Source organism: Scleropages formosus, chromosome 15 (genome assembly GCF_900964775.1).
Source record: "Scleropages formosus chromosome 15, fSclFor1.1, whole genome shotgun sequence".
NCBI lineage: Eukaryota > Metazoa > Chordata > Actinopteri > Osteoglossiformes > Osteoglossidae > Scleropages > Scleropages formosus.
The window spans coordinates 9618023-9624496 of record NC_041820.1 but is presented as its reverse complement, the minus strand read 5'-3'; positions in this window follow the sequence as shown (position 1 = coordinate 9624496).

Below are 6474 nucleotides of genomic sequence, written 5' to 3'. Positions count from 1 at the left end.
GAAGAATTTTGGATTTAAAAATATTTTCTTAATGTTCAGTGCAACATTTCAAAACTGCTTTACAATAAACTCATCCGCAGTCTTTGTTTTTGCTTTCTTATTTCTCTTCGTCATTGTATCCTTACTGGTCTGCATTTTTAGATGTAAAAAAATCTGTTTGGTGGCTAATCTGTAGGTTCTCTTATTTGCTATTTCACCAAATAATCTTTCAAAGCCCAGCATGGAATGTGTATATTAATATTGTTTATAGTAAGAGTATAATCTGATTTATCACATAATATACACACACACACACATTTTCAGAACCGCTTATCCCATACGGGGTCACGGGGAACCGGAGCCTACCTGGTAACACAGGGCGTAAGGCCGGAGGGGGAGGGGACACACCCAGGACGGGACGCCAGTCCGTCACAAGGCACCCCAAGCGGGACTCAAACCCCAGACCCACCGGAAAGCAGGACCGTGGTCCAACCCACTGCGCCACCGCAGCCCCCCCACATAATATATATAATGCAAAATTTAATATAATTATGCAATGAATTCAAAGAACAGATTCTGTAGTCCACAACCTACGAGACCCTCGCAATATTCTATAAAACTAAATAAATGATACTATTAGTTTCTGAAACTTCTATCTTCGGCTGACGTTAAATTTGAATATTAAAAAGAACGTGTACTGTGGTTGCTTGCTGAAGTTCACATGTGAAATGAAAATGACATTTCCCCAGAAATTAATAAAATGTGAAAGGACCCTTGTCTTTCAGTGATGACAAGCCATGGGGCACATTCTTTACATTTGTTGGCCTGGCCACCGTTGCCAAGCATTTAGTTAGTAACGTTTTTAGACCATCCTTGCGTAGGTGCTGTTCCGAAGTCTGATCCTCAGGCTATATGCCAGTGGTTTCGGTAATCCCAACAGATATACAGCATGTGATGCATTACGCAAGTAAGTCTCCCTTTATATACCGTCTCAGGCCATCTTACTCATAGGAGATCATTGTGAGAATTGAACCTCTGGTGTACTGGTAAATGGAGAGGCTTTACTGGTAGTAGAATTTGTAACAGGAGGTAAGTTGCAGGAAACCATATCATCCTGGTTCTTACAGTGAGCAAAGTCTGTGGAATACAGAGATTTTTTTCTCCTCTTTTGTTTTTTGATTGCAGGGCATATCAGATATCAACAGGTGAGTTGGCATTTTATGTGTACAGTATAAGAATATAAATTGTCTATCTATCTGCAAGTAGAGTTTATTTATTGTTTTAAAGTTTGAGTCTGAAATTGGGCGGGGGGGGGGGGGGGGGGGCGCAGTGGTGTAGTGGGTTGGACTGGGTCCTGCTCTCCGGTGGGTCTGGGGTTTGAGTCCCGCCTGGAGTGCCCTGCGACGGACTAGCGTCCCGTCCTGGGTGTGTCCCCTACGCCCTGTGTTGCCGGGTTAGGCTCTGGCTCCCCGTGACCCTGTGTGGGACAAGCGGTTTTGGATGATTGTGTGTGTTTGTGTCTGAAATTGGAACATTGAAAGGGCACCTTAAAGGACTACTACAGGAAAGATAAATTATGGCTTTGCCCTTCTTCATCCGCATTGATAATTATGTTGCTTCTGTAGCCTCTCCAATTCAATTTGTCAGCTGAACTGTCACTGATGAACAAAGTAGCACAGTTCAGACTGATAATAAAAGCAATTTAAAAGTAATTTCAGCTTAGATTTGAAACCTGATTAACGTAATGTGTTCATGATCGTTATGTTATTATAAGCAATAATGAGCAACAGAAAAAAAAATCTGATTTCCTTGTGAAAGGTATGAGGAAAATCTCATTTTATTCTGTAGAAATCTTAACACTTGCATGTGATTGGAAAACAATGAAGAGAACTCTTTGGGTCATTCATGCTCCAAACCCAACAAATTCATGAATCAACACATGTCCAGCTTTAAAGGTAGATGTCCGTACGGTGCAGGTCGGCTTAAGACGTCTTAATGAGATCTTAGATCAGTTGCCATGGAATCCCCTTGTCTGAGTTGTTCCTATCATATTTTTGGGCTCTTTTACCGAATTAACAAGGCTTAGACAAGTGGATAACCTGCATCAGTATTAAAGTGACAACTGGATAAAGTGCTGCTGTGCTGAAGCACTAATCTTGTACTGTCCCTTAATCTTTCCAGTGATTAAAGTTTGACTGTCCTTTGCTTTAATATGTCTTTTAGATAAAAAAATAATGTGATGTCTTCAGGACTTTTTCATTTTATTTTATTTTGTTTTGCTTTGCTATGCCACTGTCTTGTCTCTGCTGCACTCTTGTGTCACTGCCATTGTTTCCCAGTTTGATCTGAAATGTACCTATTTTTTCCTGATACAGATCGCCATCTCTTTGACCACAAAATTTCGATGGAATATCTGATGAGGCTTTTCCCCTATGCCAAAACACTCGCTGGGTTTAAAAGCACCATTACCCATGTACTGCGCCGCAGGGACCCGACTTCAGAGGCGAGTCGAAGGGCCACAACACGTGTCCCGACATCCGACAAGGTCGTACGCACCACAGCTGGGTGGAATGTTCCAGAGATTAGACCGGGCCCCTTGGTGCGCTATGCGACCCTGATGCTCGGTTCAGTGGGGCTCAGAGTGCCAAGCTGTGGTTCCCGGAGCCTTGCTGCGCTGTGTAAACCGGCCTCTCGTGTCACCCGGTAACAAAGGACAGACATCGTGGGTCTGCTGCTCTGAAACAATTGTTTGCACCAAAATGCAAAGAATGTGAAACTGTTCCGGTTATATAAAATTGCACTTTATTATGTAATTAAAACCTTTTACTTCATATTGGTAATGAAAATAATTTAGGCTCTACGGTTAAAAGATAGAGCCCTGAATCTTTAATATTGCATGTAACTAAACAACAGTGGCACCAGGTTGTGCCTGAAAAAGACCAAAAATCTGTAAACTATGTAAAATACACTTTTTAAAGAATTCTTGTAACAAATAACAATATTTACAAACTTTCTTAGAAACATTATTATTCTGTATTGCTTCAGGTTTTTTTGTTTAATCCAAAACCCATTTGCAACTTAGCTGCTACTTTATTTTACCAGTGTAACTGAGTAAATAGTCAGAATATTTATGATAAATGGAATTGTTGTCAGCAATTTGTGACTTCCAATGTACCCTGGTAATAAAGTAATAAAAGTTGTGTAATTTAACACTTTTTTCCTTCTATTGAAGAAGCTTAATTTTCCATTGGTATATTTCATTCAGATCTACCAACAGATGTCACAATTGAATAGCGATTGTGCAGTATACTCACAAAAAGAATTAAGTTAAAATAGAATGACCACAAACAGACCCAAACCTCCAGGATATTTCATTTATGCTTGCCTGGCCAGTTCAGAAAATCTAGATCAAAATAAACATATTGAACCATGAATACAATGCTTTGAAATAATATGCACGGTTTATGTGGTGGTGCATTTAAATATAAAATATATAAGTAAGAAATTGGAAAAGAATGTTTCGATATATAGTGACTCCATCTCCTCTGTAAAGACTATACAAATAACATAAATTTACTCCAAAAATTTTGTCAGCCACTGACAACTTGAACTTTCATGTTACAACAATGTGAGAATGATTCCTTTTTTTTTGTTTCAGGATCTATCGAAAGAGTAAAAGCAGTTGCATTGGTGTTATCCAAAGCAACTCTTTTTGCCTTTCATTTAAAGGCAAATTTTCCAAACTATCGAATTAAATGTGTTCTTAAACTTCTAGTGAACTCGGCAAAACCAAATACATGAAATGGTAGCAAAGGGATGATCTGTAATTTATTTACTTCCAAAAAACAAATTACAAATATGGGAAGCTGATGACGATACTGTGTCTTCCGAAAGTTGATCTGAAGATGCCTGGGGGAAGTTTGCTAAAAAGCGCCTTTGGAAAATACCATAGAGTTTTATAATAAGATTATTAGGCACATCCCACACACTAGAGAAAGAGGGCCTCTCAGTGTTATTCTTGAAAACTACCAGTGGAAAAGTTGAACAAAGAGAATAAATCTGATCTTCTAACTTTACAAATTGTACATCGTACTGTGACGCGCAGAGAACTATCTTTAGTTATAGCATGAGGGGAAAAAAACAATTATTCAACAGTTCACTAGAAACATTGCAGAAGACATTTTTTCTATAATATCTCCCATTTTATACCTGAGCACAGATGCATCTTTAGGGAAGCAGAGGAGTGATGTGGCGCTTTTTTAAAAAAAAAAGAAAAAATTGGAAGAAGGGGTTTTAAAAATGCACTTTTTAGAATATTTATTTAACAGAATCATATATTTACTGTAGTACTACAGGTGTAATATACTCCCCCATTAAAATGCAGCAACATTGAGTGAAAACTCATTTAACAGCAGGAATTATAATTTGACGGCGCCTATGAATGTCGAAGGAAAGGCTTTAGCAAGCGGCCTTTCCGGCTCACGGATTAATCTCCTAGTATTAGACTCCTGGAGTTTTGAAGTGATGGTGGGAGCTTTTCTTTGAGCACAGTGGGTTCCCAGGTTTCAGGACAACACATCAGCATGATGTTGCCCTAAAGCTCAGCACCGTAAAGAATGGATCAGCTCAATGGAAGGAGAAGTGTTCACTCATGGAAACGCTACTCAGCTATATACAAAAGAAAAGCATTAAACTTGTATTTTTTTAGAAATTCCCTGCCTTATGTAATTTAGGAGTAATAATCCCATGACGTTTTTTTCCTTGTTTCTGTTTGAAATCATGACTTCGGCACAAACCATTCTGTGATAATTTCACTTTTAGGACACTTGGAGCATTTATCAAGCTTCTGCTGATGAATGAGACCCCACAAACGGTGTGCTCTTATAAACATATTTTAAGTGGCTTTTTAAGTGGTCAAACTGACAAAGGTCTAAACCTTTCATGCATTAAGCCGAGGACCCCACCTCAACAGCCTATCAGTTATTTCAACAAGTCATTAACTATATGCTTAGCAAGGGGGAAACCCACCACCCAATGGATGTACCAGTGGCTGACAACCCCTTATGACAAATCAAAACATATATATATATACACACACACTGACTGAGACCACTTGTCCCAAGCGGGGTGGGGGGCAAACCGGAGCCTAACCTGGCAACACAGGGCCAAGGCCGGAGGGGTAGGGGACACACCCAGGACGGGATGCCAGTCTGTCACAAGGTCCCCCAAGCGGGACTCGAACCCCAGATTCGCCAGAGAGCAGGACCCGGCCAAACCTGCTGCACCACCATGGCCTCTTTCAAATCAAAGTATATCTGTTTAAATTTTCAAAGTGTACACTAATGGGGGGGCATGGTGGAGCAGCAGGTTCAGTCGGTGCCCGCTGGGTCTGGGGTTCAAGCCCTGCCTGGGGTGCCCTGCAACAAACTGGCGTCCCATCCTGGGTGTGTCCAGTCCCCCCTGCGGCCTTGTGCCCTGCGTTGCCAGGTAAAGCTTTGGGACAAGGGGTTGTGGATGATGGATGGAAGTGTACACATATAAATAGAAAAAAAAAAAACCAAAGTCATGTTTTGAACCCGTTCATTTGAGGTATTAATCACACAGATCTGTCGTTAAGGAGGGAGAAGCTGACATGTGTCCAGAGCCGGCTGAGGAAAGATTAATAGAAGTGGAGCAGTGGAGAGCTCTGGGTCGCTGGGTTCCCAAACCTTAGAGCGCGCTGCTGCTGCTGGATCTGCAGAGCTTCAAGGGCAAGACAACCTCTTTAAATGTCCTTAAAAGGCCACCTCCTACAAGCCTGTGACATATGCTTTGTGACCAGTCTCAAACACTAAAATGAAAACAAGAGGCAGGTAACCCTCTTGTCTCCTGCTTTGCACGGCACAGCACCCTCTCACAATTAATAATTTATTTCAATAAATGTTATTTATTTAGCTGCTTACTTTTGCTCTGTTTTCTGCTTTCCACAGATCGCTGCTGTGCACATCTACTGAAAAAACACTCGTTCTTTAGGAAAACGCCATCACGGAGTGTTTATAGTCACCTTACTCAGAAAGCGTGTTTAAGTGAGAAGAAGGGAAGTGGCCTGATGAGGTATTAAACAATTTTACTGCTATTGCAGACTTGACCGTTTATTTATTATTGGCAGAGGTTAGGGTTTGAGTTGAGCACCAAAGTTGTTAAAAATGGCATACTGGCAAAAAGGAAGGAATCCACAGTTGCCCCAGTTGTAATGAACAGCAGTGCTTAAGGTTCCCAGTGCTTTGATGATTGCTTTGGAAATTTAAAAGAATGAATGAATGAAGTCAATAATGCTCATGCATTCACACTTGTACCAAATTAACTATTTGTGGAGCCAGGGAGGACTTAAGAGTGCGTGAAGTAACCAAAAAAACTACAGATTTATTAAATTACATTATGCCTGCAGGCGGCAGCAGGTGGCGTAGTAGTTAGAACCACCACCTTGCACTCAGAATATTGTTGGTCTGAATCTCA